The sequence below is a fragment of the Mercenaria mercenaria genome, unplaced genomic scaffold (assembly GCF_021730395.1).
Source record: "Mercenaria mercenaria strain notata unplaced genomic scaffold, MADL_Memer_1 contig_974, whole genome shotgun sequence".
NCBI lineage: Eukaryota > Metazoa > Mollusca > Bivalvia > Venerida > Veneridae > Mercenaria > Mercenaria mercenaria.
In genome coordinates this window covers 60,386-72,268 of record NW_026463895.1, presented here as the reverse complement: position 1 = coordinate 72,268, position 11,883 = coordinate 60,386, and positions in this window count along the sequence as shown.

Below are 11,883 nucleotides of genomic sequence, written 5' to 3'. Positions count from 1 at the left end.
ACTTGGGGGGAAAGGTTTTTACTGTACAGAAACCAGAACACTGTTAGGTTAACTGCCCCCCGTTACATGACAGAAATAAGTTTAAAAACGGCGTTTAAAAACCAAAAAAAAAAAAACCCAAAAAAAACAAATAATTTTCAGTGGTAGACCCAGATTGGTTTTTTTTAAAAATTAATAATATTTCAGTGGGCAGACCCCGTATTTGGGGTTTTTTAATTATATAATATTCAGTGGTCAGACCCATATTGTTTTTTGTAAGTTAAAAATAAATTTCAGTGTCAAACCCCCGTATTGGTGTTTTATAAGTTTTTAATATTTCGTGGGCAGACCCAATATTGTTTTTTTAGTAATTAATAATATTTTTAGTGGCAGACCCCGTAGGTTTTATGTAATATTCAGTGGTCAACCCATTTGGGTTTTTGTAAGTTTAAAAAATATTTCAGTGGTCAGACCCAGATTGTTTTTTAGTTGTTAAATAATATTTTAGTGGGCAACCCATATTGTTGTTTAGAAGTTATAAATTTTCAGTGGTAAGCCCCGATTTTTGTTTATATTTATATAATTTTCAGTGGCAAACCCCCTTTGTTTTTTTAGTAAGTTATATAATATTCAGTGGTCAACCCCCCTATTGTGTTTTACAAGTTTATAAAATTTCAGTGGTCAGACCAATATTGTTTTTGTAAATTATATAATATTTTAGGGTCAGACCCAGTAAGGGGGTTTTTTTTAATATTTCAGGGTCAAACCCAGTATTTTGGTTTTAGTAATTTTTTTAAAATTTCAGTGGTCAACCCCCGTATGTTGTTTGTTTGTTATATAAATTTCAGTGGTTAGCCCATATTTTTGTTTAGTAATTAATAAAATTTAGTGGGCAAACCCCCGTATTGTTGTTTTTTAAAATTTTAAATATTTTATTCAACCCGTTTGTTTTTAGTAGTTAATAAATTTTTTTGGGGAACCCCGAAAAGTTTTTTTTGTAAATTAATTTTTATTTCATGCCAAAACCCCGTATTGTTGTTTAGTAATTTAATAATATTTCAGTGGTCGAAACCCAGTAAAAAGTTGTTTTATAAATTATATAATATTTTTTTTTCCAGGTCAAAAACCGATTTTGTTTAGTAAGTTATATAAATTTTTTGGTCAGACCCAGTATTGTTTTTTTAGTAATTATTAATATTTCCAAGGCCCCCCCCCAGTATTGGGTGTCTAATTAAATTTTCAACCTCCCAAAATTTGTTTTTATAAAAATTTGGGGAAATCTTTATTTCCCCCCCTTTAACATTTTGTTGGTTATTCAGAAATTTTCTGGTCAGAACCCATTTTAATTTTTATACGTATTTTAAAAAGGGTAAACCAAAAAAAAAAAAAATATAAATATTTCAGTGGGCAGACCCAGTATGGGGTTTTAAAGTTTATAATATTTTCAGGGCAGACCCATATGGGTTTTTTTAATAATATTTCATGGTTTAGCCCAGATTTTTTTTTTAATAAAAAAATTTTATGGCACCCAGTATTGGTTTATAAGTTATAAATATTCAGTGGAGACCCATATTGTTTTTTAAAGTTATATAATATTTTATGGCAGACCATATTTGGTTTTTTATTAAAAATTTTATGGCAGACCCCTATTGGTTTTATATTTATATAAATTCGTGGTCAACCCAGTATGTTGTTTAGTTTTGTTTTAAAAAATTTTCAGTGGGCAACCCAGTATTGTTTTTTTATAAGTTTTTAATATTTCATGGTCAAGCCCCGTATTGTTGTTTAATATTTATATACATTTCATGGGCAGACCCCCAAAAAGTTTATAAGTTATATAATATTTCAGTGGTCAACCAAGTATTGGGTTTTTAAAAGTTATATAATTTTCATGGGCAGACCCAAAATTGTTGTTTATAAGTTATAAATAATATTTCAGTGGTCAGCCCCGTATTTTTTTTATTTAAAATTTCATGGTCAACCCCGTTTGGGTTTAGTAATTTTTAAAAAAAAATTTTTTTGGGCAACCCAGTATTGTTTTTTTAGTTTTTTTATAAAATTTCAGGTGAGACCCAGTATTTTTTTTAGTAAGTTTATAATATTTCAGTGGGCAAACCCCTATTGTTTTTTATAATTTTTATAATTTTTCGTGGGCAGACCCCAATTGTTATTTTGTAAGTTATATAATATTTCAGTGGTCAACCAGATTGGGGTTTTAAAAGTTTTTATAATATTTCAGTGGTCAGACCCATTTTGTTTGTAATTTTTAAAAATATTTCATGGTCAGACCCAATTGTTTTTTTAATTAAATTTAATGGGCAACCCTATTGGTGTTTATAAGTTTAAATAATTCAGTGTCAACCCATAATGTGTTTTAAAGTTATATAAATATTTCCGTGGTAGACCCCGATTGTTGTTTTTGTAATATATAAAATTTCGTGGGGCAACCATATTTTGTTTAGTAAGTTAAATATATTTTGTGGTCAGACCAGTATTGTTTTTTAAAAATTTTATAATATTTCAGTGGTCAGAACCCAGTATTGTTGTTTTATAAGTTATATAATATTTCAGTGGTCAGACCCAGTATTGCTGTTTAGTAAGTTATATAATATTTCAGTGGTCAGACCCAGTATTGTCATATCATAATTTGTCAGCTGTGTGTATTCTTCAGTTAAATGTAATAACTGGTTACCAGTCAGTATTCTTCTATGTGGGGACATACATCCTTGCCCCGGTCCAAAATCAACAGATGAAGTTTCTTCAGAATATAAAGTTTTTAATAAACGTGGACTTCATTTTATTCATCTAAATGTAAGAAGTCTTTTACCCAAAATTGATGACATTCGTTTACTTGCTCATAAAACTAGAGCAGCATGTATTGGAATTTCTGAAACTTGGCTGGACAATTCCATCTTTGATACCGAAATTCACATTGAAAACTACAACATCTTACGAAAAGACAGAAACAGGAATGGTGGAGGTGTCTGTATCTACATAAGGAGTGATTTAGCTTTTAATCCACGGAAAGATCTTTGACATGATGAACTTGAAGCAATCTGGTGTGAACTTTTACTACCGAAGACGAAACCCATCATTTTTGGCGTTATCTACCGTCCTCCAAAACAGTCGAACTTTTATAATATTTTAGAATCAGTATGTTTGAATACATCACATTTTACTTCATTTGAAACAGTGATTTTAGGAGACTTCAACACCGATGTGTCTAAAAATAACAAAAAGTGTACTTTATCATCTACTTTGAGAACTTTTATTGACATGTTTCATTTTAAACAGTTAATTGTTGATTTTACAAGGATTGGTAAATTGTCATCTACTATAATTGATCTCATTCTAGTGTCTGACATTGACAAGATTATACAGTCTGGTGTGATAAATACATGTATAAGTGATCATCAAATGACATATTGTACAAGAAAAGTTAGTAAAAGTTTTATAGGTGTGCAGAATAATGTTAAAGTAAGATCCATGAAAAATTATAATAGAGAAGATTTTCAGAATATTTTATTGAATGCAGACTGGAGCTCTGTTATTTTGTGTGATAATGTTTCTTTTGCTTGTGAATCATTCAAATCTATATTTTTAACAGCTGTAAATAACGTAGTACCTGTCAAACAGGTTAGAATAAAACAACGCACTGAGCCCTGGATTACCCAAGAAATTCTACAAAGTATAAATGAACGAGATAAGTCGTTTCATGTGTATAAAAAGGACAGGTCAGATGTTAGTTTGGAAAATTTTAAGCAGCTCAGAAATTAAACTCAATACTTAATTCATAAGGCAAAACAGAATTTTTTTAAAGAGAAAATAGAAGAAAACAAGTCTGATTCTAAGTCTCTTTGGGATGCACTCAAGAACCTTGGCTTGCCATCTAAGAAGTCTAATACATCATCTCGTTCTAACATTGGTCTTAAAATGGATGATGATAATGAGATATGTTTTAATAAGCAAAAAGTTTCTGAGAAATTCAATGTTTTTTTACACAACAGTTGCTTCTAAATTGGTAGATAAATTGCCTAGGTCCCTCCAAAGATATGGAAGGAATTTTGTTTTTTCTTTTTACTCACAAAAAGGTGTTTTTCCTAATAATTTTTCTTTTTCAGTCATGTCTGAGAATAAAATTTTAAAATATTTAAGTAAACTCAGTGTAAGTAAATCTACTGGACTGGATGGTATTCCTTGTAAGCTTGTTAGAGATAGTGCATCTATTATAGCTTGTCCTCTCACACATATCATAAATTTGTCTTTAATTCAAGGGGTAGTACCAGATGAGTTGAAATCTGCAAGAGTTGTTCCCCTTTTTAAGAAAAATGATAAAAAAGATGTTGGTAATTACCGCCCTGTGTCCATACTTAGTATAATTTCCAAGATTTTTGAGAGGGTTGTTTATGACCAAGTTGATTCCTATCTCAATGACAAAAATTTATTGTACAAGTTTCAGTCTGGTTTCAGAAGAGGATTTTCAACTGATACATGTCTCATACATCTTTCTGATTATATCAAGTTTGAAATGGATAAAGGTCATCTCATAGGCATGATTTTACTTGATCTCCAGAAGGCATTTGACACTGTGGATCATTCTATCCTTCTTATGAAACTTGAAGGCCTTGGTCTTGGCCCAGATGTATTACGTTGGTTCAGATCATATTTATCTGACAGACAACAACTTGTAGATGTCTCTGGAACCTTTTCTAAGCCTTGTAAAATTACTTGTGGTGTTCCGCAAGGGTCAATACTAGGACCTCTTTTGTTTTTAATTTATGTGAATGATATGTCTGCAGTGGTTAAAAATAAACTGTTACTCTATGCTGATGATTCTGCTATAATGGTCTCTGGTAAAACTAAGTCATCTATTGAAAATGATCTAGCTAAAGATCTTGAAATGGTTAGTCAATGGTTAATTGATAATAAATTGTCTCTACATCTGGGTAAAACTGAATCTATTATATTTGGTTCCAAGCCTAAACTTAGGACTAATAGGGACCTTAATATAAAGTGTAATGGTCAAATTATTAATCCTACCTCAGCTGTCAAATACTTGGGTGCAACCTTAGATCAGAGTTTAACTGGTGAATCTATGGCTAGTTCCAGTATTAAGAAAGCTAATGCCAGGTTAAAATTTCTTTATAGAAAGAAGGCCTATCTTAATGAACATACTAAAAGACTTTTGGTTTTATCCCTTATTCAATGCCATTTTGACTATGCTTGTTCATTTTGGTATCCTGGTTTAACAAAATTTTGGAAGGACAAACTACAGGTTACACAAAATAAATTGATCCGATTTGTATTGAACTTGGAACACAGATGTCATATTGAACAACATCATTTTATTTCCCTAGACTGGTTACCCTTTCCAGAAGAGTTGAACAAATTACTCTTTGTCATGTTTTTAAAATAAAAAATGGTCAATCCCCTGATTACATGGGTCATCATATCGTTAAACAGGATTCTGTTCACACATACCAAACTAGATCTAGCCAAAATGGGTCATTTGTGCCACCGAAAGTTAAAGGTTTTGGCCTAAAGTCTTTTTCCTACTTGGGCTGCAAGTTATGGAACATGTTGCCTCCCCACATAAGACAATTGCCCAACATATCTAGTTTTAAAAGGGCGGTAAAGGACCACTTTCTTAACGATAAGCTTCATTGCTGAACTTATGTGTTCTTTCTGTTATCTAGTCCCTGGTTGTAATGCATTTTTTTAAGAAATTATATTTTTACAATGTACTGTGATATTGATGTGATATTGGTGTCTATTTATTCATATGTCTTTCATTTAATTAAGAATCATAAATTGAGCAATTATAATTACATTTGCATAACATATACGTTATTTTATAATAATGAACTCGGTAATTTTTTTATATATATTCATGTTAATGTTTCATGCCTCTCTATGTCAGACCATTGGTACCAAGGACCACAATGGAAATAAGAGATTTTTTTCTCTTTCTTGTGTCATCCTTGATATTGATGTGACTGACATAGTTCATAACACATTACTTCATATGACAACTTTTATATTTGATTATAAATTTTATTATATGCATGTATTGTAACTATGTTATGTTTTGCTCAATTATCGAAATAAATCTATCTATCTATCTATAAGAGCAGATGCTGTTGTTAAGTGATAGCACTGTAACAGTGTAACTATGAAATCAGGGGCCGTGCGTTTGAGCCCCGCTTCTCCAACTAATACTGGTTACATTGGTACGAGAGTCCAATGTATGGGTGCTTTACACCTGGCACGCTAAATAACCAAAGAAGCTTTTGGAATTGGTGCATCTTCCATATCCTGCATTATCGTTCAATTAAAATTACAGACAGTTACCTGGAGTTGCCCACATTAGTTTCCGGTGTTAACAAACAACCAGTGTCAGGTGTGAATTAGTCATGTCAAATTTAACTGTATGCCAACATTTTAACATACGATGGTACTGATGGTAATTTGAAATCTAAACGCCACAACCGCTCCTATTTTCGGGCACAACGAAATCATCTTTAAAAAGATAGTGTGCTTCTTGAATTAAGAAGGTCTGACTTCAGAGGGCAAAAGAAGTACTTAACATTTTGTACACCTACGATTTACAAGAACCATGTTGCCAATAAATTCTGGCATCAAACAATTGCACAACGTTCTAATTTCTATCAGCCTACGGTTACTAAACACTGGAGATACAACTAATTCGAAAATAATTTACAATGTTATCAACTTGGGTGTTATTGTATTTTAAATATTTTGACTGGATATTATATTTCGATCTTCTCAGATCGTTTAGCACGACATTTATGTCGCGTTATTGGTACTGTTTAGTTTCTCAACATGATCATTTCGGCCTGGGTGGTTCCAATACCCCCGCTTTCATAGCCTTGGGTATTGTATAATCACCCCTTGGATATGGTGCCTGCTTTTTAATTTTGTCTTTTGACAGTTCCTGTGATACGCAGGCTCCATAACCTCAGATCCCCTTCCTAATTTCCAGTTTGTTTAGTTCTGCCCATTGTTTTCTCGTTTGGGGCAAACCCATTATTTTATCTGGGGACCAAACGCCGCTTTTCATGGAATTACACGCCTCAACACGTGTATCATTGAAGGTTCCATGTTCACCGCCGTTTGAATACATCTGCGGATGTCTCTAAATTGCTTTTTTGAACTTTAGGCATGTGTAAATGTTGAGTGCTGCTCAACCCGGTGCTAGAGGGCGTGGGCGGTAGCATGCATTTCCACTACCGTCCATAAACAGGCTCATTCAAACTGAGCCTGCAACATTTTCGTTTTTGTCGTGTTGAGCGACCTGTGAAGTTTCCATCTTTTTCTATTTTATTATATCTCATACCCGGATCCAGAAATATTTGATTTAGGGTGGGGACCAGTTTAGAACAAAGGCGTCACCGTCGAGGTGCATTGCGCCGAGAGCAGTTAGGTCTGGGAGGGGAACCTCTGTCCGTACTTGGGGGAAGAGTGGGGTCTCTCCATGTAAGTTTTTATATATGGATATGAAATGTTTTCCTGTGGTGCATTTTTTGGTCTAAATTTTAAGGTACTGGAGGGGTTGTCCCCCCTGCGAAATTTTGAAATACAGGCATGGAATAGTGGCCTCTGGTGCACTTTTGGTCTAACTTTTGAGATACTGGAGCGATAGTCCCGCCATTTAAGTGGGGGAGTGGGGTCAGGGATTCTCCTGAATAATTTTGAAATATAGGTATGAAATGGGGGTCTCTGGTGCTTTTTCGGTCTAAAATTGAGAAAATATGTTTCTTTGCCAAAATAGTTAGTACCAGCCAACTGTTGGGGGGGGGGGGGGGGGGGGGGGGGGGGGAGGGATGGAGGGTACACCCCCACCTTCCTCGCCCAGGGTCTGTATCTATGATATATTGAGAAATTGATCTGTATTCAACTTAAAAAGTCAAAGGTTAGTTCGCATTTTCTCTCTGCACATATTTTCTTTCTCTTTTCATTTTGTAAACTGTTTGTACAGCGTGAATGACGTCTTGAGGCTTCCTTTTTACACAATATATGTATATATGTTGTGTTTCATGCTTTTGCGAGAGTGATGCACAATGATTTTGGTAACGTTAAAAGTATATATTTAAAATAAAGCACCTGTTATTACTTTTGAAAGTATGTGTACAAAAATTTTCATCATTTATTTATTTTGTTGGGTTCAACGGCGCACCGACACATTTATAGGTAAGATGGCGACCTTCCAGATTTGATGGATGAGGAAGACCCCAGGTGCCCCTCCGTGCATTATTTCATCACCAGCGGGCACCTGGGTAGAACCATTGACCTTCCGTAAGCCAGCTGGATGGCTTCCTCACAGGAAGAATTCAACACCCCGAGTGAGGCTCGAACCCACATCAATGAGGGGCAAGTGATTTGAAGTCAGCGACCTTAATCACTCGGCTACAGAGACCCCTAAATTTATCATCATGCAGCCACAGAGCGTATCGATATCTATCCTAACATATACTGCTTTTCCCGTATGAAGATAACCTTACACCGTGGCCAGCTGGTTAAGACATCCGACTCAGGAATGGTACGTCGAGCGTTCGAGTCCCAATGGGAACCGTTCCAATGTGGTCGGTTGGTGAGTCACTACCTAGTCAAAGAAAGGTAATTGTTGCATTCGGTGCCTCCATAACAGAATGGTTAAGGTCGCTGACTTCAAATCACTTGCCACTCACTGATGTGAGTCCGCGGCTCAAGTGGGGTGAAGAATTCTTCACGTGCATCCATCAGCTGGCGTACGGAAGACTATTGATTCTACCTAGGTGCCCGCTCGTGATGAAATTATGCCTGAAGGGACAACTGAGGTATTCTTTCACCATGTATAACTGGAAATTTGCCATATGACCTATATTTAAGTTGTGGTTACGTTAAACCCGACAAAAAGAACTGTGAGGTTGGGTGCGCACCATAAACCGGTTTAAGCTCCCCAGTGGTGTTTTTGCCACTGACCGTTCCAAGGCGATGCCCCACTGTGTTCCTTTGTTTGTTCGTTTTGTCCTGATGTGTTGGCTTTGTGTGTGTGTGTGTGTGTTCCTTTGTTTGTTCGTTTTGTCCTAATGTGTTGGCTGTGTGTGTGTGTGTGTGGTGCACGCGTCTGCGTGCTGTGGGTTTCGTTTTGAGGAGGCTGCGTTTTTGGTGCGTGGCATTCCCTGTTTGATATTTGTCTTTGTTTTTTTTCACTCTTCACATTTGATATGATCCCGGTTTCTGATACACCATGTATTTCAATCATTTTAGATTTTAGACGTTATTTTTTTTTTTTGGGGGGGGGGGGGGGCATAAAGCGTTCAGGTTACGGGGATCGGAATCTCTCTTCACTACCGTAAATGTGGGGACATTTTACATCAAGCTTCTATGTGCTGGAGATTGCCACTGTGACGTCATATCCGTTTATCTGCCGATAAGCTGACCTATGGTTCAATATGAGAGAAAAATGAGACTCTCACTTCCCTATGGGGACAACATTTAAAGTTGATAAAAATACATTTGACATGCTAATAGGTAAAATAAGCGACCGTAATTACCACAAAAATTTATGTCCCCGCAGTGTTGGTCTGTAACGGACAAATGTCCACACAATTACGGAATTACAAGTCCTCCCTAGAGAGAGAGAGAGAGAGAGAGAGAGAGAGAGAGGACTGGTAAATTCGTAGAAGTGTGGACATTTTTTCCGAGAAAAACCAACGTTGTGGGCACATAAGCTTCTTTGTGTGGACATTCCCATGTCCCCACTTCTACGGTCGCTTATTTTCATGTAAGGGGCGCAAAACAAATTTATTTTGTGTTTCTGCAATGTCCCCATAGTGTTATGAGAGACCCACTTTATTCTCCTTTTTTATGTTTTTCGACAAAAACAGGTATCAGTGCGCCTGCTCTGCGCATGCCTCAATCCGAACAATGCTCGGTCTTTTCCGTAACCCGACTGTCACACTGCGCATGCTCGTTTCTTTCCATTTTCTATGTAAAAGACAGAAAATTCCGATTGCACTGAATATGGCGGACAGACAACTATAATACATTTTATAATATTTATATTGGAAAATGCATTCAGGTAAATTGTTATCGTGTATCAGGAAATATTGTTTACAAATTTTAAGTCGTAGCTTAACACAGATCATTTGTAGTTGAAGAAAAACATCCATGGGACATAGCAGTCTAAACATGTAGATAGTAAAAGGGGTTCGAGACATGTGGTCAAAATATCGTTATTGCATAAAACGACTATTTTATATAATATGAAATTAGGTGCTACCTATAAGGCGGAAAGCCCGTTAAATGAAGCTTAATAAATGAATAAACACGTTTTATTTATGTGTAATCATATGATGTAATATGTGTAATCATAGAGGCAACAAACACAATTTTATTTAGCTTTCATGAAAATTAATGCAATGCCCTTGTGCTACATTTTCCAGGAGGCATTCCGCTCGAAACTTTCACTGATATTGAAAACATATCCCATTGCCATCTTTCACATATTTTTTTTTTATCCTATGAAATAACAGATTCTTCGTCACATATTGTTAAATTTACAAAAAAAAAACCAATGTCCCCCATTGATTTGTAGTGAAATCGGTGGTTAGCTCAGTTGGTAGAGCACCATACTTGCAAGCAAGAGGTGATAGACCTGTTTGATTCGAATGAGAATATGTTTTTCTCACCAAGTGGAAAGATATTCTTCTCACCAAAAAAAACCAATTGAGTTATATTTGTAAAAGCATGTTATGTAGGTGCACAGGGCCTTTTCCCATCCAAATGAAGTAAAAGACATTCCCCTCATCCCTAGGAAAATTTCTTTCTTTATTTCGAAGTCCCCCACAAAAATTACTTAACATAAGGTTTTTTCTTTGATTTGCTTTTGCCCAAATAATGAGCTATAATTATGTTTGCCTTTATCACAAGCCTCAGTCCCTTGCCCTCTTTGATATTATAAAAAAAGCTCTATCTAAATTTAATTTTTAGTTAAAAATAAACAGCTGACACATTAAATAGGGTGTATATTTGTACACGAGAACAGTGTATACTATTTGCATGAATCTGGTAAATCTAACGTTTTCGAGTTCAATCTATATAATTATATTAGGGAAATCAGAACGACTCAATCAAACCGAGTTTGCTATGATCATTTTTGGTTTATTCTGTGCTTCCAAGGGATCCTTTTACAGTTAATATTATTTAATACGACAAAAAAAAAAAAAAATACAATTCATTCTCCTTTTTTAAAAATGAAACAGTCGTTCCTCCCTTTGTAATTTCCAATTTCACTATTCATATCGATTACCTGACCTTAAGACAGCCCTGTGCAGCTTGTTTATAGACCTGATTACTGGACACCTAGCCACTGCCTTATATAAACTTTACGAAGAAAATTGTTTCATTCTTTTGAATATGGTTCATAGATCAGCTGGAAATGGATTGTCCTTTCAGTAACACACAAATGAAAAAATAAACTTGTATATTTTATTATGTCTTGTGACAATGTGGCTTTAATTGTTGTTACAGCGTGTGCTTTTATGCCATTGTTCTGTGGATCCGGGAAATCAACCTTTACTTTTATGTTTTATCTTTTAAAATAACTTTAGAAATGTTTTATTCTTAAATAAATGCAATTTCTTACCAACTCTTGAGAATTCAGGCAAAATTCCAAATCAACATCAACTCACGACTGCCTCAAATTCATGGCATATGTATGCTATTTGCAAGAAATAATTGAAATAATTGCAAAGTTTACGTTTATGAAACAGCCATAGTTGGATTATTATTCATTAACTGAAACGCTTAAAAATAAAATAGAATAAAACTTTTTGCACTTTTTAAATAGAACTACTGAGCACTATGACATTTGTACTGATCTGAAAATTTCTAAAACTG